Genomic DNA, 22215 nt, shown 5'->3' on the forward strand with positions numbered 1-22215 from the left:
CACAGGCGGCCCGTCTTTAGGGCAGTCAGGGCGTCACGTGCCATGTGATACGAGGATGGTTTATGTACACACACTGAAAGCAAGGTTTATGTCGATACATTTACATGTAGAGAATTTACTATGTTAAGATATTTAGTACAATGCTTATGTAAAGACCTTTAGTTTCAGATTGATTTAGGTATGTAAAAACCTTCAGTTTATAGAGAGACCTTAAGGTCAAGGTTTACGTAGATATCTTCATTGCAAGGTTATGGCGAGATGTTTAAGCAAAGGTTTATATGAAAGTCAAGGTATATATCAAGATATTTAGATGAAAGTTTATGTCAGAAGAACTTCAACGTTTATACAGAGAAATTTAGCTTCAAGTTTAGTTAGTATCTACGAACGTTGGAAGTTTATTGAGAGACCTCAAGATTTACGTAGACATTTAGCTAGAAATTCATGATGGAAAATTTATTTCAAGGAATTAACAAAGAGAGCTTTATTAAGTTGAAGAGTCTCTTTAAACACACTTTCAGAAATGGAGAACTTTTCTTATAACAAGGCTTAGCTTAGAACGATAATTGAAGCGAATATTGTTGGAGAGACACATATCAGTTCAAAGGCCTCCTGCAGTTTTGTCGATATTCAGTAATTTTTAAAAGGAACAAATTTCCCAACCTCAGCAAAAAATAATAATAAAGTTCATTAATTAATTCAACATATTTAATAACTATAAGACTGCGACAAGACTGGCCAACGTAATCGCAGATATTACAGCACGTATCTCAACAATAAAAAGACTGCTTCTACCACTTCTTTTTCCTTCAAACACCCATTGATCCCATAAGCATCAACAGTCATTTTCCACGTTCGCACAGAAATTAATGTCAGATATATCAGCTCTGACTGCCAATAAATAAGGAATAATGCCAAGCCATTCTACCAACGCCACTTAGTTTCACAACTCCTACGGACGCGTTTCCAAGGGTCGTGTGAATGTGAAAACAAAGTGTCGGGGTTAGAGGTCACACATGGCCGGGAAGACGCAGACCCCCGAGGTCTTTGCGCCACCGACTAACCACGCCCTAAACACACGCTGGTGCACGCGAGCCCGCCCTGTGTGAGTGCACGTGCAGTGGGGTGCAGCCAAATGCACAGCAGACCTCCAGTGTTGAGCCACGTCAGCAGGATTACAAATGCCAGCCTTGGTGCCTGCTCTGGTGATGGGGTGTGAGAGCGGGTACCGAGAGTGAAAGAGGTGGTGGGAAGGAGAGACGACAGCAGGCGTGCAGCATTGCGCGAGTACCCGCAATGATATACCGATAGCAGGGACAGACAAGAGTAGGAAGAAATGAAATATAACACGAAAAAGGAAAATAACAAAATAAAGTAGGGAAAGAAGAAAGAAAAGAGAAAAAGTAAAGAAAAATGAAGAAACAATAGGAGAGAAAAGTACAAAGATAAAAAAGAGGGAAAGAAAACAGCACGGAAGAAAGGAAAAATAAGACAGAGAAATAAATAATTCAAAGAAAGAAAAAGACGAATAAAATGGAATAATGAGAAAAGAAATACAGAAAACAAAAGAAAAAAACAAAAAAACAAAAGCACTTGCGCTTAAGTATCGCCTCTTAAAATGCCAGTTTAGAACATCAGCATCTGACCGGAAAACACCCACTCACAATTCAAATAGCTCATGCTCTCTCGCTTTCCTTCTCCACAAACACTATCTCATTACCCTCCCTTCTTCTTCAAAATAAACTTTCACACAGCGATGTCTTTATATATATAATGTGTGTGTGTACACGTGCGCGCGTGGGTGCCAGTTTTTGAGCGTGGTGGACTGACAAAGAGAGAGAAATAGGGGACAGAGAAAGGAAAGAATGGTCCAACCCCAAATTGTGACTCGACTTATCCTGCATTCATTCATAAATTCTGTGACCTGTGTGAGTACAGATAAGGCGCCAAGTGCACGTCTCCTGGTCCACTAGGGCTAATGACCACGGTTCCCAGCGCGCTCCGTGCGGCCGCACGGTAGGTCAAAGCCCCTTAGGAAAAAAAAAAGTGTTGTCCCGCCCAACCACTTGTCCCTGTCAGTCCCCTGGCCGTACCAACACCAAGCGTACGTGGCACTGGTGACCCACTGCCGCAAGAGTCGCGGACCTTTCTTCCAGCCACCCACTTCTCGACATCCTGCTGCAAGACTTTGTGAGATCTGAAAGGGCAAAGGTTACAGACACTGTTCTCTCCTATAGATATTCCTACCCCTTACTGGCCTCATAAATGAGATTATACATTTTTAAAAAAAATGTCGCATGAGGCCACCAGACTGATTGATGTTGATATTGTTGTCTTTCATCTGAAATTGTAACTACTTTGTCTCCTCAACTTGTAGCGATGTTCTAAGGTCTAGTGTCCAGGAGAAAGCATTTCACTCAGGCGTGATGCACCGAAGTCGGCTGAGCGGTCTCTGCACCAGAGGTTCAGTCCTCTGACCTAAGAATGTTAGTCGTGGATGCTAGTTTCAAAGGTGGTTCCGGAAATGAACATCCGTTATTCAGTGTGTCAAGAGGTTGCTGACACACATCTCTGAACAAGAACTAACAATCCGCCTGACACTGTTACAAAGGAGGTTTTCAATTCAATATTAGTTTCCTGTTTCCAATTTAACAATGTGAGTTCTCTGACATTTCGAGAATGCAGTGAATTTCGCATTATATACAATATTTGCAGATGATTACAAGCCACATTCAAATGCTAAAACTGATGATCTTGATACAGTTCCGTCAAACTTTATTTTTGTAGTACTTTTGGCGTGTATTAAGCATTTAAATATTTTTGTTAGGTTTTTTTCGATAGCTTATATCTTTCTCATGCACACACGCACAGTCATGTATGTAATCACTCCATCCTTCCTGTTTAACAAAGGAAGAAAAAATATCAAAATAAGGACGTGTATAAAAGGTATTGGGTGACTGGGGTTTGGAAGGGAGATTCCAACATTAAGTCATCGTTAATGACAAGGGATTAATGATTTTTCCTCCTTTACTAATAAATTCATCGTAAATCCTCAGATATATTCGTGGCTCAAAACTGGGGCTATTAACCTCACCAGTTACTCGTTTAAATATTTCTTTCTTCTCAGAAAATCCTGGAAAGAAAAAGTATCAAGCAAACAAAATCATGAGATGAAGAGCAACCAAACCCGTAACCGGAATTGATCTTTGTACTCAAGAAATTATTATTGGAAAATGTGTGGAAACAAAAGACCGATCCCAGCTTCAAATTTATCAATTTCTCCTTTACTAACAATGTTGCTGGATTTTATTTGTTATTCTGCACGTACAACGATGGAAGATGCGATGGAAGATGTCATCAGTCTTTTTGTTTGCTTCTTGAAAAAATAATAATAAACAGTTGCCCACACGTCACTACTTTTCTGGGTTGGATGCGTGGACTGTTCTTCCGGGTAGGTGGATACTGACATCAAACCAGCAAAGTCTCTGTGACGACTCAAAGCTTTCATCGTCGTTTGTCCGCAACGACACGTGACACACACACACAACGTGTGAAAATAGCAACGACACAGGATACAAACAAATAATGCAAATAGAGACGACACAGGATAAACACAAAAATGCAAACAGATCAAGAATGTGTCCACTCCGTTCAGCTCACAGAAGCTCTGTTCATAGCGCAGTGTTTCAATGCGCATGCGCACCAAAATCTGGTAACGTAAGATAGCGCACGAACAGTGTGGCAGCTAAAGATAGACTAAGTATTTAGGTATGTAGACTAGGAACCTTTTGCAAATTGTTGTATGAGTGATGAGTGTCATTTCTGATTTATCCTATTTGTGACACCACTGTCACCATCTCATTTCTTGGACGTCACCAGTGCGGTCTCGAACCTGGAACCAACAGAACTACTTGCTCTTTCGACTCAAACTCCACGATGACACTGCATAGTTCCACACCTCAGAGAGCTCTAGGAGACTAGGAGGGAGAGAGGGGTGATGGGTGTGGAGGGTCATTGCTAGCGGTTGGACCACTGGTGCTGCTTGGCATGCAGGCGTTAATGCCATCTTGAACCATTGACACGAAGGAAGGACCTCAAAGACGCAATTGTCTGCAGATTTGTCATCGTCCACAAAGGGGCCAGGTTAAAAAAGGGAACAATGTGAGCCTGGAGACCGATTCAATGTGATGATAATTACACTTTAATACCGGTGCTCCACGGGGAGAGCTGTCCGTGGTATTTGTCACAGGGAGCAAATTACTCAGTTTTCAGTCCGGCCAACCTTTAACTTCTAAGCCCACTTTCCTTCCACACTTTTTGCCTGCTGGCTGCATACGACGGACAAAAAGTGCACCAACACAACGAATCACGCATGCAAAACATACATTCCCCCTTTCTCTCTCACACACACATACACCAGACTGTATATTTTCTTCAAAAATTAGTAGACAGTTAAAAGCCAAAGTGCATGGTGTAATAATAATTTTCTATGGTTTTCAACTACATTTCGATGCTTTATTTATTGTTGACTTCGCTCTACTGTCAGCTGAGAAAGAAAATTTTGTTTTCCGCTGACAAAACTGTTGTAATCCACAACAGGTGCAGAAACCAAGAAAGCGATGAAGCTATGTTTCATCGAAACAAAATCATTAAACAGAACTCACTGCTGATTCTAGTTTCAAAGCATGATTTGGTTCCCCATCTATGATTGTACCTGACAGAATAATTTCACGGACCTCGTACCGAATATTTGCCACAGTGAATTTCCAGGACCGTGTGTAATTTGGTGCTCATTAACACATGAGAGTTAGTTAGGGCGGAAAGGTTGTGTTATTTACTCTCTGCTTAGCCAGTACCAGTTTTATTTATTCGTCCCTCTGTAAGGACTGAAAAGCGTTTTGGGACCTTATACTCTTGTACTCCTCACATCATGTTGTAGAATTTTAGCTTTTAAAAATAAAACGTCGCAGAAAAAAACCTGGTTAAATTCATAATTACTGTTGTCAATGATGGTGGTGTTTTTTTATATATTTTTTATTGATTCTCTGCAGAGATGAGGTCGTACGAGGGCTTGCAGAAAAACAACAATGCAAAACGTTCATTGCGTGCATTCGAACAAACAAAAAATGAGGTTTTCTCAAATTTGTACCTGCTACACAAAGGATAAACGAAAATAAAGCAGTGTTATGTTCATATTCCCGATAGAGAACATTATCTAATAAAAATAACAAATGAAAAGCTTACAGATACTGGAAATTGTTTTTAATAATATACTAAGTACTATTCTCAAGTCCCTGCACCATGGACAGAAGAGCATATAATGCGATTCCGACTAACACTGGACAAAAGGTAGATAACAGATCATTAACATCTTCGCTAAAGTTTATGACAAATCGTGGCTTGAGACACGCGACGCTGAGCCGAAAGCGAAATAAAACATCATGGATCCTATGTGCTGAACATACAGAAAAAGAAGATTTTATTGTTCAATGAGATGAAAAATGATCTTGAACTGTATAATTCCATGCGAGTCTCGATGCCAATTATCAAGTTTAAAAATTATCTTTGTTTAAAAATTGTCTAGATCAATAAAACATCTCCCACGCTCTGATTTCCCCACACTTATTCAAAGACATATTTATCCAATGAATAAGAAACATGAGATACCCACGTCCTATGGTTCTGTAGAGGCATATTTAACAACATATTTTATGCTTTATGTGCAATTCGACCTGTTGGCATTTGAAGGACCAGAAGACAGTAACGAATACAGTAAGTAAAAACATTGGCGTACCTGTGTTTGAGAGAAGAGAGAGAAATACATGTCACAATTGCGAGAATCGCGATACAAGTCTCCATCCTCCCCTACCAGTGAGTGGGGGGAGACCACGTTGTCGCCGAACATTCTCAAACATCATGACAATGGGAGGGTGGGCGAGGTACACCAGGCAGAACAGTCACTGGACCTGCTACACTGTGATAACGGCATCCGCGCAACGCACGGTGGCGGCGGCGGCGGTGGTGCAAGCAGCATCCAGCAGCGCGTGCCAAGGGATGCAACCACGACAGCCCGCAGCACTTGAGCAAGTCGTTAGAATCCCCTCATTGTAACTGCCAGCTTGAAGAAAGCCGGTGAATAGTTTTGTTTGCCTTCTCGCTGTGCTTCAGCACATATTTGCGATTGTTTGCATTTGGAACAACGAAAGAAACTTAAACAGAGAGGAGGAAAAAAAAGAGCGTTAACTTGCATTTTGTTGCCTATCTCCCTACAGTATGTACGTTAGGAAAGAAAGGTTAAAATTTCTTGAAAAATACAGGCTACATCCAAATGGTATGGATGCATGTATTTTTAAAAAAATAAAGCCCTAACAAACGTACGCAACAACAAAAATAGCGGACAAGCAATGAAGCTGTTATGTATATTCTCATGGTCTATTTTATAGACATATTAAAATACAGGTATCTCTATATTCTGTATAAATAAACAAATCCGGATAAGGCTCAGTATTTATATGTCAATATAAATCTAGGTCTATATACTATTCATCAATATATATATAGAGGTATCTATATTATGCTTCAATATAAATCCAGACATAGCTCCATATTGAAGTATAATTCTAAATCTAGGCATATACTATGTAGAAATATATAAAAAGATATATCTATAATATATAGAAAGATATAAATATAGATATATCTCTAGTTTTATGCATAAATGTAAGTCTTTATATTCCTCTTCTCTTCTTCTTCTTCGTCCTGCACCTCCTCGCTAGTTTGAATTTGATCTCAAAAAAGTTATTTAATATTTTCCATTTTCTTTTAGTCACGACCAATCCAAACTCATGGAGGTGATGATAACGACGAAGACGACGACGATGATTGCAAACTTACAACATGCGGCATATACCTTTCTGTTTAGGTGAAGAGTATGTAATGGAGAGAAGGGATTTGAAGGTGTAAAAGAAAGGTGGGAGAGAGACACAGCAAGTGAGAGAAAAAAAGAGAGAGGGGAGAGAGAAAGAGCGAAATAAATGACCGTCATTCGTCCTGCGGCTGCCAGCGTGAGAGGAAGTGGTGGTGAGGGAGGAACAAGACACCCAAGGAGGATACACACAGGGGAACAGTTGATGCATTAAGAAGCACTTGCATATGTATAAGCGGATATCATTATACTGATGAACTTTCTGGCGACGAATTTTTTTTCTTTGTTTTAAATTATTGATAATAGGACGCCAAGGTGGCGCCAGCGTCTACACGAACGATGCCGCGTTTTGGAGCGATCCTGTGTCCTGGAATGTCACATCGCATCAAATGAAAGATTCAAAGCCAATTTGGTCAGTTTCTTGAGGTGATCAACTATTTCTAGTTCCACACTTAATGCTCATTTATGTGAAGACTAGGTTTCTAAGTTAGCATACAAAAACACGTATTATTCACGTCTTGAATCCACATTTTAAACTCACACTGCTTTAATATTGTTTGCTATCTTTGAACATGTTTACGTTTTTACCGTCAGCCATTTTTTAAAATCTAATCATGAGCTTCCCAATATTAAGGCAAAAGTAAAGTCTCTAGTCGGAGCCCTATCACAACATGCATAATTAAAACACAGCAAACGTGTTGGCAAAACGATTTTGCCACGACGGAATACAATTGCTGCGGATGTTCGATGCACAGCGGCCTGGGAAGTGCACCTTGAATGCATCAAAACAAGATGACAACAGGTCTGCAACGGTCTGTGGGAGCGCGCCATCCAACAGGTGACCGCTGGAGACAACCAGTCATCTGTCTCGTCCAACCCACGCTTGAGAGAAGAGGCAGCATGATCACAAGCACCACACGTGCACCATTATGCGCAATGTTTGCAGCACCGCGTTAAGTAGTATCTGCAGACACGTTTTGCATGAAGCAGAAACTGATATGGAGGCTTACAGTAATGGTCTCATGCAAGCCGCCATCTGCATATATTTCAAGCAAAAGTGTGCAGGGAACAGTCTGCAAGAGCGATTTGACACAAAGGGGAGATGTTGTGCACCCATCCGCGATCAGGAAAATGTTTGCAGCTGAATAACAAGCTCGATTTCTGATAGAAATTATAGCCTAGTGTGTTCGTCGATCAGTTAATCCCGAAGCATCTAGAAACAAATATTCTGGGACACCCTGACCCACCGCTCGTCGTGCAAAAGTACAGAAAGGACTTCAAGACCTGCAAGCCATTGTCTTCAAAGCTCCCCTGCCAGACAGCTTCTCATGAAAATTCAAGTTGTTCTCCTTTATTAGCCGCGAAGCACAGTTTTGTTTATGTCGCGATAAATTCCCAGATGTAAAGAAATCATAATGTAAACAGTAAAGTAAGCTAAACGGCAATTTTACTAATGTAATTCAGTAAAAGGCGGCTTTAATAATGCAAAACTCTCTCAATGCATTCGTAGCATACGATTCAGGCTCTTTCAGGATTTTTGTTAAAGTCTGAAATATGGCGCTAAGTTTCTTACGAATATTTGGAATATCAGGTTTGTGTAATTGTATAATTAGTTAATAATAAAAGAGATTGTTTGAAACAAATGCATGCTTAATAATATGTCAATGAACAGCTAGTGTAGTTATCCGTGTTTAATTGCTCCCTTGCTCCTTGTCGACACACTGGTCATGCTTTCTTGACATTCTACACAAAACCGGAGGTTGGGCATGTGGAACACGTGCATAGATCTTAAATGCCCTTAAGAAAAAAGTCCCATAAAATTAGACAAACCACCTAATTTTCGGTACTTAAGTAGGTCTCATCTAAACAATCACAACAATAATAATATTGTCCCTGATCAGCTATAAATCACAAACGTTGCAATAACACTCACAGCAGTATTTCTATGCAAAGATTAAAATATAATGTCCACTCGATCGTGCACCCGATCAACCCAGTGGGTTGCCGCTTTCATCATGAGCTATTACGCATGCGTTTAGATTATTGGAGACATGATACACCAGCCGAATGTTTTCATGCAACGCAGGCATTGTAGGACGATCGAGTGTGTGTTCTTGAGAGCAAAGGGGACTTTAGTAAACAGGATTACACAAGAAGCCGAAATTCGAAGACATAAGAATATTCTTGCATTTCACGTACTTTGTAAACTATGCCACAGTAACTTTAGCCTCTGGTGTTGAAAAAAAAAAAAAACTAGCATTAAAATGCAGGGACAGGCAAGTCAAATACATCGTCAAATGAATCTTTCTCGATCGGTAACAGTAGCGGGTTTTGAGGGAAAACATCTCGTTGTTGTTAAATAATTACATGAACGCACTTCACTCGTCAGCGGCGGGAAAACAAAATGAAAACAACGCTTACATCTTTTTCTGTCAGGTTCGTCAACCCCACCATACAAAAGACAAACAAACAAAACCAACAATTAAAAAACCCTTCCGCACACAAACCACTTTAGAGCTTCTCCCCTCCCCACCAAAGTCCCCGCCCTTCCCTCACCATGCAAACATAATAAACCTGATTAACTTGTCAATATTTTACCAGCAATACGGCAGTACGACCACCGGGCTGCCTGGTCTTTTGTGGAGGCGCGTGCATGCCTGCGCGACGTGAGTGCTGCTCAGTGCGGTCGCTCCACAAAGGCTGTGGTTGCTGCCTCGTGTCGCGGTCCACTCTCCGATGGATGACCGGGTACACGCAGGCGGCACCCGAGCTTCGTGTCACTACCCGTGGTACACGATGGTCGTGTAAGGAACAAACAAAGGCGGCGCTGGAAGGTTAGGGTCGAACGGGTACGCCCTTGCAATGAGTGCATCGCGCCATCGTTTACATATTTGTTGGTTAAATACGAATTATTTGCCAATGAACGCTGCATAGCTTTTTTTTAAACTATTATTTTTTCTCTCGGTGAGGTCTCGCTTGTCTAGCCATGGCAGTATGTGTAGGAGAATTTTATTTGTATTTTCTTTTATTTACCTGAACTTTTTAATTTTTTTACGTGATTTATTGTTTAGTTTGTTTCGTTATCGTTTTTCTATCGCCCCCGTCTTTTGCTGGAAGTGATGTTTGTGAGCATGGAAGAAAGGATATGAGTTATATTTTAATCTTATTATGTTTTTATTATTACTTTCGTCACGAGTAAGCGCATTGAAAAACTGTCATGGCATAGATTTTGACTAAGAACCAAGTTACTTAACAATAGCGTTGAGGGCATTCCTAATGGAAAATATCGTGTCTAATCATTGACTATGAAAAATGATATGGCATATGTAAAACATTTTGTAAAATTTGCAAAACGTCTGTAAAACGTAGCCACATGTTTGAAACGTACTCGAATAAGAAACCCCTTTATGGGCTCAGGAAGTTCCAAAGGACTGCACACTACTGTAATGAAAATCGCGATGACAAAATAGAATTTTTGACTCAGACTTTAAACAACTTCAGTCTCAAGCAGGACACTCGAATACTCACACCTACGTCCTTTCTCTCTGTCCATACCTATGCATTTTTATTGTAGATTCTCCATCACAGTACTCGCAGTGTGTGTGAACCGAAAGTAGCTCGTGTTATTGCGTGCGTGTGTGTGAGAGTGGGTGGGACAGACACGCGTATGTACAGGCAGCATGGCACCCAAGCAGACAGGGAAACGGAAAAACCAAAACACATCCGCTCGCCAAACTTCCTTTATCGTTAGACACAAATGTTTTGACTTGACTTCCGAAAAGTGGTCGATCAAGCCAAGCCACTCTGAAAAAGCAGGCATCGCCTGGCCGCACCCCCCAAGGAATTAATGGAATGAAAATAAGCCTCGTTCCTTCTTTCCGCGGGGATGTTGTCCCATCATTAGACCCTCTGGACGGGCTCGTATTACCAGATTGCTGTGCAGCCGCAGTTTCGCATTTCGATGGCCAGTGACAGACGATGCAGAGGCACGAAACAGTTTCGTAAGAAAGCAAAAGCATGATTGGTGAAAGGTTATCGGCGTTCTAGGAATAAAACCGATTTTGCGATGAAATGACGGTTGTGTATCATTCCCTGTTCTCGGTGTTTTGGTAGGACAGACGTTTCTTTAGTTCCGATGTTAGTACTGTCTAGATCAGACCTGGGCAAAGGCCGGCCCGCGGGCCGGATCCGGCCCGCCTCCTGTCTCTGACTGGCCCGCCCGCTGGCCCGCCCGCCAGTTTATATACTATATATACAGTATTGGGTAAAACTGAGTTAACTATATTAGTCCGGCCCTCTAAAACCATCCCAATTTCTCATGCGGCCCCTTGGAAAAATTAATTGCCCACCCCTGGTCTAGATGAAGTACAATAGACTATGTGAATGTCCTGTTGTTAAGTGCTTTTATTTCGTGTGTGCGTGTGTGTGTGTGTGTGAAAACTTGCTTCTGTCGCTGCATAATTTTTGTATCCTAGAAAGTGGACACTTCTACATCAATTAAATCCTTTTTTGGGGGGGAGGGGGAAATCTTTCAGAATACTGGCTTCAATTTCAATGACATAGTACATGGGCTTAAAACATTTGCGATAAATTAAAGCAATCTTATAAATAGCCTTTCATATTGTCTTTATTTTCTAACACACTTGTGTTAATGTAGCTATTTACTGTTGAGAAAAATTTTCTATCTTCCTTACACAAGAGAACTCTTGTATACAATTTCCGAAATATTTGTAAAAAGGCATAATATACGTAAAAAAAATAGATGACAATGGACAGTGTGCCAGTATTGTATGTTCTTTGTGTCTACCGTTACAGCAACGTGCTACCCTGGAAGGACATTCTGGGACAGTCACCGGAAAGTTCTAGGTATCTGGAAATAATTCGACTAGGAGCTTTCGAACAGACAGGAATGAATCAAAGATAACATGACAGAGATTATAGTCTATCTGTGCATAATAAAGCTATTTTGTCCGTGAGTTGAATAAGTGTAATATTCGAGACATCGTTGTAAAAAAAAAAAATTCTAATGAAACATTCTTCACGCCCCTCCCACTCTCCTTCTCTCTTTCTCTTGCTCCATTGCTCTAACGTTCCATCTGTCTTTTCCTCTTTCAACTTCCTCTGACGTTTTTATACTTCGTTGATAACAGCTTCGCATAAGCTTTCAAGATGGTATGTGGAAAGTAACACGTTCTTCACGAAAAAAGGATAATGTAAATGATCTTTGCATACATGGTTTATTCTCACTTCTTTTCACTCGTTCTTTTACTGGGACCATTCGAAAGTCCTGAACCTTCAGCTTTCTCGACCATACTGACCTTCCAAGAGTACCACCATTCCTGATTTGAAAAAAAAATAAATAAATAAAAAGAGCCCCGGTTACTTCTCTCCACATTTTTCCTCCAAAACCACGACTCACTAGCTCACACCGCCAAGATGCTGACAGCCCCCATCCAGCAGTCTGGAGATGGTAAATGCCCAGATCGATTCCCGCTAAGTGGAACCTGTGACTTTTTGTTTGTTTGTTTTCGAAAATCCAATAACTTTTATGTGGAAAAGCTTTTGAAACTCGCGAAGAAGCTGTAAGCAGCTGAACAAATAGACTTAAAGGTTTTATGTCATGCTTTGGCGGTGCATTAAGCGCCCGAAAAAAAAGGCTCGATCTTGATGGTGATTGCGCTTAATTCCTGAATAATTAAGATTTTCTGTCGTGAAACATTTTGTTCTCAGAATCTTTTTTACATGAAACGCTCATGACTTTCTGAATGCCCCTGGTATTTCAAGCGTGCAAAGGATGACGCTGGTTTTCACAGCAAGAACGGAGTGAGGGGCGAACAGTCGGAAGAGCGGAGTAAGAGAAGAAGCGGAAAGGAACAATGGACGGAAACTAAACCAATTACACGGCCATTGACAGCCAGCTACCCTTTAGTCTTGTTCCCACGCGGCGCTGACCCCCAAGATTGGCCAAGACCAGCAAGAAAACAATGGAATTCCAGCCACAGGCGAGACCCTGCCCTTATTATGACACTCGCCGCGACAAAAAGACTGTCAGGAAGGATGTAGTGCTCGACCTTAAAAAAAACAATAACAAGAAACACGCTTTTCCTGACTTCCTAATAAGGAGTTGATGCTGTCAGCAGGCTGGCAGGTTGGCAGGCTGGAAGGTGCCGGAAGTCACTGAACGTCCTTCAAGTGTGAAACACAAGCATAAGTGCTGTGGAGTGTGGTTTTGTTAACAAAAGATATCTACTGAAGAGCTGTGCGCTTTTGTAAAACCGTCGTTTATGGAGGGGCAGAGGAAAAGACTCAAGTTTAATTAGCTTGGCATTGCCTTTTTTAAAATTCAGCCGACAAAGAGGAGAAGAAGAAGCTTGCCAGTGGAATAGGCAAAATGAAGCAAAACATGCACATGCAAGCTTCATTCCTGGTTGAGAGAGAGAGAGGGCGCACATTTGAGAGTAGGAACGACCACTACCGCTAATTGTGGCGCAATTTCTCGAGCAGGAATACCGAAAAAATGAGAAGATTAGTTGCTATTAAACTCATTTCAGTCATCCTTATCACCATTGTTGCTCTCTTCTCCTCTGTCATTCGCCATTTCTATCTCGCGGTGTTTAAAGTCCTCTGCTCAATGTGATGAGTGATTGCGATTTGCGCTGCTAAAGGCCGCCGCACACGAGCGCACGCGTCCCCTTTTCTATCTCAGAGTGAAATGCGTACATCTGTCAAAAATGGTGAACCTAAGATATGGGGTCCAGTACGATTCTTAAAGCCTAACTTGAAAACAAAACTATTTTCTAATGATTGGGTTTAGTTCACTATAGTCTGATCTAATGACTCAATTCAGTTCTTGTGAGTAACCTCTTCATATAGATGCCAAAACCCCAGTTTCAGTGAGGTCGTAGAGACTTGATATAAAACATTGTGAAATGACAGACGTTCTCCAATCACCCCACCCTCACCCCACTGAATCAAAAAAAAATATTATAACATATTTATGAAATGTTATACTACGTTGTGTAATACTGCCTATATTTGGAAGATTAATTTTATGCTTAGCGGTTACTTTCTGTGGGCCTGTCAGCGGTTTTGAGATTAAGTATCTGTTCGACTCCAGTTCCACTTTAAAACCAGCTTAAACAGACCATGGTGACAGTTCTCGGAGATATGCTGGAGGTCTTGAAATTTTGTCATTGCGGCGGCGCGCGGAAGGCCATAAGCGGTGATGCGAACACTGAAGAGCACGCGCCTTGCACGCGAGCCAGCAGCGAGGTAACCCGACCTGAACCCTCTCGACTCAAGCGCGGGTCCTTGTGACAACTGCCCCTGTTTCTTGGCCCCTCGTGCATGTTCAGCCCGACCCCAAAGCCAAACACACCTATATAGATTTTTTAATTGAAAAAGCAATGTTCCTACCTTTTATCGCGAAGACTGTAACTGCCGGTCTGTCTTGCTGTTGAGACTGTGGGCCACTCAGTCGTCGCAACATGATTATCGTCGCCGCAGTCATCGTTGTTGACGAGATCACCATTCGGAAGCTTGCGTAGAATGAGAGGGCAGTGATCGGCGATCTGCACGAAAAACAGGAATCGGTTCCTGTAACTTCCCAATGTCAGAAAATAAAGCATTCGTTTCCTTTTTGTCTCATTTTTCTGTCGTATTCTGTCAGTAAAGCAAACTTATTTCCTGAACACTCAATCCTGGTTCTAGCTAGCACCATTATAAGCTAGTGAGCGATCGATCGATTGATGGATATATTAATGAATGAATGGACTGATTGTTTAATCGACCTTTTTGCAAAGAAAATATAGTTGTATAAACTAGTTGTATTTAACAATTGATAAACCGTTTTAATGCGACTCCATTCTGTCTCTAGACAGCAAAACAACTACATCGCAAGGTTTATGTTTAAACCAATATGAAAGCAAGCAGAGGACTTTGTGGGGAAAACGTACACGAGCATTGTGTTCTTCTCCAGGCTCTCGGCTATTTTTGTGACTTCAAGCATTCGATGCACGTTTTAGTATCTCCAAAGCTTTTTGATAAAATGGCGAGAATGATTAGCTCACAAATAAACTGTTCAACGATTTTTATTTCTTCTACTGTGTGAAGATGGGGGAATCTAGATGTGTAAAATAAATAAATTAAAGTAAGCATAGCAAACAGACGGGAAAGAAAGGGACTGGCCGAATAAATTTCCGCTAGCGGGGTTTTGCCAGAAAACGAGAGAAAATGTAAATAATCGACGGAATACGATAAGCAGTTATTTAATGCATGGTTTTCTTCTCGTTCTTTGACGTAAGAAAGACTGACTGTAAACAAGTGGAATTAAATAAATACAAGTTAGTTAAAATTAAATTTAAGAGCTGTGGAGAATGAAATTAAAAACTTACTAGAATTTTTAAAGTTTTAAAATGGCAGACTACAGTGGTGAAGCTTAGCTAAAAGACACGAATATTGTTTTGTATGTAGTAAATAAATGGATAGCTGATGAGCATTTCGAATTTCTTTGAAATGAACTAGTTAGAGCATTAACTAGTTTACCGATGCAAAACCCCGCGATATTGACGGTGGCCCCTGACTCCAGGTACAGAGCGCTTACAGAAACCCTCGGTGGCACCGTGAAACTTGCTTGTGAACAAAGGATTCAGTTGAAAGGTCACCAGGGGAAAGAGAACAATCAACTGGTGGGCGGCGGATAGAAAGACTATAGATATTAAATGACAACGATTGTTTCTCTGCGATAATATCAGCCTGTGAAAACAGACACAAATGCGCATGTGTGGAAAACTCGCTCAAACAGAAAAGATACGATCTAAGAAGGTACACGCACCCACGCACGCTGCCAGGGATAGCCAAACCAGAAATTAGTTTAAAATATGCTTAATTGCCGTGAAAAAAATGAAACTAAGAACAGAATAAATAGATGCATAGACAGATAAATTAATGGATAAATAGACCAGCGGTCATGATGTGTGAAACGTCGGGAGTGACCGAAAGAAGAAAAGACAGCAAACATACTGGAAAACAAACAGAAAAACAAATAAACGATGAAAGCCTGAAAAAAGAAACAGAAAACCAGTGCTACTGTAGAGTCCTCTGTCTCCTCAAAATGTACTTTTGGTAACAAATGTCGGCAAATATGTATGTCAAGCACGTACATTTGGCGATGTTAGCGGCCCACAAAACGTCGGGTGGGTTTTTTTCAGACACTCGCCAAGAAACGCGACCCCCACGCCTCACCTCATTACCCATTCATGTCGCGTGTCCTGAAATGACATCTCTCTTCCATTAATATGCACGCTGGGGGCTCCGCCATATCAGATTGCAGACAACGCATGGCGAGGCACCGTTTCTGGAATTTGTCAACTGTTGCCTCCCAGAAAACAAGCATCGAAATTGAGCGGCGTTATGCCACCGGAAATCACTGTGTCCTTGGTCCCAGACGGACGCCGCTTAAGACCGCGGGATGATCAAAGCGTAACCATAGAAACACGAAGGCGCGTCGGACAGGCTGAGGAAGACAGTCGTCAGGAAGAGATACAGATCAAAGAAAGTCGGATCACCGATAGGAAGGTTCAATCAGGTGGCGATTTTCTATTCATAGTCCGAGGCCAGGAATTCTCCCAAGACACATGCCGATAAGAACCACACCTTTGACAATTATTATTATTTTTTTTTTACATCTACTTTGGTTCCCGGTATGATCCACTGAGTTCCTTAAGTTATGCACAAGTTGGATAAGTGGAAAACAAGCATTCGTTCCATGAATATTCATAATTTTAAAATACTTACTTGTTAAAAACGGTTTCTCCTGTTTTCCACAAGTGCCTGTAGGCGTCCAAGGGAGGCAACAGTGACCATCTGCGATACACTAGTCTGTCTCTACTCTCATTTCTCACGATTTTCAAGATTAGCAACAATCATTGGCACTGCAGAAGTCCTCGCAATAAATAATTAAATAAATGTTAAGAATACTTTCAAATTCTTTAGTAGTCAAAGTAGGGAAAATAATTTTCAGAACTTGCTGGGTTTCACAGGTGCCGCTGAATTACTCAGGCGGCACTGGAAAAAAAAAAAGTCGGAGCTACACTTTGGTGACTGCGTTCTCAAAGTCCGGCGCGACCAGAACCGTTTCAAGACTGAACTGTGAACGGGACTGGTGCCAAATCGTGCGCCGCTGCCGAGGCACTGGCCCCCCTTGTGTGAGTGTGACAAAGCTCGACCCACTGGCTTCTGCAGCCCACTCCGAAGTCGCAAGTTCTATCACACATAAAATCAGCCAAAACGGGTATGGGGGGTAAGGGTAGGCGAGGAAGGGGGTAGGAAAGAGCCGGATCGGAGAGAGCTGGGAAAAAGGATGGAGGGAGGGGGAGGGAGCGGCAGTTCGGGAACCAGAAGGAGGGAGGTGTTGGGGGAGGGATCGCCGTGCGAACGGGTGACGAGAAGTAGAGAAGGCCAGCAACCACTACAAGCAAAGATCGATAACTCCGTGCCAAGACGCCGTTTGGGAAAGAAAATAGGGAGCTTGGGGGACGGGGGAACACGGAGCTTGGAGGAACAAGCAGGCGTCCGATGTGGAGAAGAGCTCTGGCACCGGGCGGTGGACGGAACAAATCACAATCCAAAATTTCAGGAAACTTTGTCCTGACCACTCTCTTGTTTAATGCGGTGGAACGCAAGTCTTAGTCACACAATACACACCCGCACGTATGCCCGCCCTGATGTACTTACACTGATGTACTTACGTGGTCGTTTGTTTGCATGCACACACACACATACACACAGGCGCACATACCAGGACACAGGCGCTCATGCAAACACCGGCGCACAGACAGGATGGATTGAGGGGGAGACGCAGATACATGCAAGCACGACCCTGGAGGAGATCCCTAACAGAAGTGAAACAGAAATGGAAGAGGACAGGCAGAGAAGGGATGGGGGAAAGGGGCAGGAGGGTGGTGGTGGAGCTACTAGAGTGAAGGAACTTGAGAGGCCGGAGAGCGAGAAGGGGAAGGACAAGGAATCAAAGGAGGTGATAACATATTGGCAAATGTGAGTGGACTGGATCATCCATTTGCCGGGGCCCGGGCAGCGTCGCATGTACAGGCCCAGCCAGAATCGTATCGATCTGCCGAAAATCGCCCCCAGAACTAATCAGTCGGTCCTCTTGGTGCTTGCCCGGGTCCCTGGCATTACCTCCCTTGTTCTGTTCGGGCCCAGGACATCCCAGCGACAGATTTGGACCTGGGCCAGTCGCACGAGGAGATCGTAAAGTGTCTGGTTCGGAAGATACATCGGGCTTTGATCCCTTCTTGCCAAACTGTCCCCTTTTCTGTACACAAGCATGCGTTTACTTCACGCTGCAATCGAGATGCTTCCATCAAATAACCCGCAGAACCTTCGGAGACAGCAAGATCAATGTTTTGGTCTTAGTGTTACCAACTGAAAGGCAAGAGTAAGTGTGGGGACTGCTGTCCGAATAAACCTAAGATGAGGTCGCATGGCTTCTACGCATGCGCAGAACGTCGAGCACTTTTGTGTTGCAATATCACGTCACCAAGCCACAGCGGTGATTCATTTTCTTAATTCCGCTTCTCAATTTCCTTCTTCTTAGGATTCAGTTGAGGTTTCATGTAGCATGTATTTATAAATATGTTTCTGTTTGATTATTTGCGTTCTTTTGAATTTATGGTTTTATTTTTGCTGTTGGGTTTTCTTCTGCTTGAAAAAGAGACAAGAGAAACAAACCTGTTCGGAGCAGCTTTTGGCTATTTGCCCTGATATCCCAGTTTCACTTTACACAAGCCATTTAACTAATCTTACGCGCTACATTTAGTAGCAATCAAAACAACAATTATTGCAACATCGCTTTTTACATATAAGCTGAAAATGACAACAGTACGGGAATAAAGCACGGAGACAACATATTAGGCACTGTAGCCACATCATTTTTTTTCTCTATACCTTTTTTTTATAGTGCCCATGCATAAACTTCACTCTAATAACTAGAGGTCATCGACCCTTACATATTAACACAGTGATATTCAGAAACAGGATGGCAAACTCCGTTCCCTCCCTTTAAAAAAAAAAAAACCTCCAATGTCTCTATGAAGAAAAGTATGTTAACTTCCAACATACTGAGATACACGCACGCACTGAGAAATTACCACACACATAATGGTGAAAGTTTAAACACGTATGCATTCGTCACACAGATAAGAACACGCTCCGATATTTCACACCAAGCTTGCCAGAAAGAAAAAAAAAAGCGCGAACGGTAATCATAATTCCTCTCAATAATATTAGCATGTTATGTCCGTTCGCGAAGTGCCGACCTTCGAAGAATTCTATGCCCTCGCCGTGCTTTCGGCTCCGGAAACAAAACAGTCACATGGGTGGTTTATGGGCTGCATTTCTGACAGCCTCAAACCCTACAATTCAGATTCATGGGCGATTGTGTGCGCAGGCGCAATGCCTTGGAGATGAAGTCAGCGAAATCCAGCGAGATAATGGAACTGAGAAGCTGAAGACGACTGGCTGCTGGACAGAACGAAAAAAAAAAAAAAAAACAGAAACGTCTAGAGTGTTTCTTGACATACCCCTCTAGCCTTTTCTCTCCAGGCCCATCCTCTCCCTCCCCCCTTGCTTCGCGTTCTTCTGAAGTAAATGCTCCTCCACTCGCAAGACGCTTAACCTCTTGTTGCTGAACACGAGGCAGTACTAGAGTTAATGCAAAATTGATGTCGGACTTGCGCACTCATTAGGACAAAGTATATCTTTAGTCACGCCAAAACTGTCCCAGTCGTTAAGTGAAAGACGGGAAGCACAACAACTGCAACATTTGATGAATTAATAGTTATAGTGACCTCGCATTAACCTGAAGAAGCTGCAAATAAAATCACCGTCGCTAATGTGTTCCTTAAAACATGACAGTTTTTATCCGATGTACAGTTTTCAACGATTTTGAAAATTAAAACGAAATATGCTTAGTGTGAATGACTTTCAAATCCTATATTTTCGTTTGTTGAGGCGAGATGTCTCAGAATGAATGAATGAAATTTCTTTTAATGTAGCAATATTTGAGTAGGAGTGCGTTGTTTGAATAATAAATAAATGATTATATAAATACTTTTCACTTTTATTCGCTCAAAGTCACAACTCAAACTGTGTGTGTGTTGGGGGTAAGAGGGTGGTGGTGGTGCGAAAAGAGTGAAGCAAAAGTATATGTAACAAAGACAAGTTCTTTATTTATTTATTTTTCTCGCACTGAGATCTACCTTGACAGTTCTGCGTGTGGCGTGTTCAATATCCCTGGTAATCCTTTAATTTTATGGACTGCGTTTTAACTGTGTACTTCATTTTCTCAGCTCATAAACGTCAACAAACATGACAACTTTACCCACGCAGACGACAGCCATTTGTTTACGAGGCGTGGGGTCGACGTCGTGACATCACGCGGGGTCAAGCTGGGGGGTGGGGGCGATGTTGTCTGACCTTGATACTTAATTTAGAACAGGCTTTGTGTTTTGAGTGTCTGTTGACAGGAAGTAAAACTTTGTTCAAAGCCTAAGGTAACATTAAAAACAGAAACTCGCTTCTGCTTACAAATATGGAACTAACAATATGTAAAACGATAACAAAAATACGGATTTAATACTCAAGGTTTAATATTGCTTAAGCTCACACAGTGTTTTAAAATAAAATGAATACATTGTTTTAAAGAAACAAGCAGAATGTATTGCTTTGTACGAAAGTGATCATAGTGTTCAAAGTGAAAACGAGAAAATCGTTAAAAAAAGAAAGCTAACATAAATATATTGTGTTTGTTCTAATACGAAGAAAACAAAAACTGACAAAACACGTTCAGAAAAAAACTATCCCACTGTTTGTAATGAAAAATGCTATTTTGTTCGTACCGAGAAATAAAACATAGGTGAAATCGAAAACTTATTTTGAGGACTCAAATTTGCTTGTTGCTTAAAACGAGAGCTAACATAATTAAAACGAGAGATAACATAACTTTTGGAACGAGAGATCACAAGTTTTTTTGGAACCAGAGCTAACCCCGTTTAGAACTAGTCCTGACCCAGGGTTATGTCTCACAACCCTCGGAAGAGCTCGCCTTTAATGTGGACAGAATTTCGTTTACAGTTCAAGAGACAAAGAGCATTAATGGCAAACTAAGTGTAGGGTAACAATCAGCACACGCTATCAGGTCGGTAGCCAGGCTCACAAAGTGACGTGGGACTCACGCTCGAGCCCCGAACTGCGTGATGATGGCGGGGCTGCGGCCAAGATGTGGGGGCATTTGATACAGGGGCTATGGAATATTTGATACAGGGGCCGGGAAAAAGTTGCGTGGACACGATTTGCGGGCAGGTTCATGCGCTGACAGTTATTCCACAAAAGATTATGCTGTTAGATGACTGTGCCCGGCAAAATTGCGCGCGCGAGAGAGTACACGCACACACACATACGCACACGCGCAAGCAAACACACGCGATCGAAAATAAACTCTTACGTACTAAACATAATAGATATATATTACCAAAAAAAAAGCGAAAAAATACATTTTTATAGTGCATTTCCTCTTTTAATGTAAGCACATTTCGTTGCACAGGCACAAAAACAAAGCAAAATACAGAAATATAAAGAAACAAATAAAGAACAAAAAGATAGCAAAAATAAAAGATGGGAAGAAAGAAGAAAAAAGAGGAAAATAGAAAAGTAAGCATGTCTAAGTAAAGTATAATTATTTCCTGGATGTTAACTCAAGCAGAAATGTTCTTATATGAAACTTCAACACACCAAGTGTTCGAAAAGACTGGGATCTACCCAAGTCAGTAATGATACAAACGAAGGTAAACAATTTTATTTGGATGCAGAGCTTTACCCTTTGGTCATGGCACAAGTGACAGAAATATCTTTAAAAAGAAAACCCTCACAATAGCATCCACAGCTGGAGAACATGCTGTGAATTCCCCATCGAATATACAAGAGCCTTTGCGTACAATGCGTTATCAGCCATGTTCAAGTGCTGTTATAAAGTGCCCCTCGTTCAGAAGGAAATGGCGTCCAAGAAGTGAGTTTCATAACAAGATTTTCACGACCAGCATGATTTATGACAATTTGTTTAAGACCAGGCGTCGACTTGACACGATCTGATTTGGTTTTGATCGCCGTTTCGTCCTGGCGAAGCGTTTCACCGTGACTCGATGAATCCGCGCCATTCCTCGAAAACCCAGCCTCGACACTAAGACCCCTCTTCATGAATCTTCCACTAACCGAAT

General features: G+C 41.7%; 1 protein-coding gene across 1 annotated transcript in view; it reads right to left on the minus strand.

The window, feature by feature from the left end:
• LOC112562013 (matrix metalloproteinase-2-like) overlaps positions 1-22215 on the minus strand; it is a 138168-nt gene that overhangs the window by 72264 nt on the left and 43689 nt on the right. The window contains exon 4 of the mRNA XM_025234967.1: positions 14339-14493. The gene's annotated coding sequence lies outside the window, so the exon portion shown is untranslated. The remainder of the gene's footprint in view (positions 1-14338; positions 14494-22215) is intronic.

Source organism: Pomacea canaliculata, linkage group LG4 (genome assembly GCF_003073045.1).
Source record: "Pomacea canaliculata isolate SZHN2017 linkage group LG4, ASM307304v1, whole genome shotgun sequence".
NCBI classification, from domain to species: domain Eukaryota; kingdom Metazoa; phylum Mollusca; class Gastropoda; order Architaenioglossa; family Ampullariidae; genus Pomacea; species Pomacea canaliculata.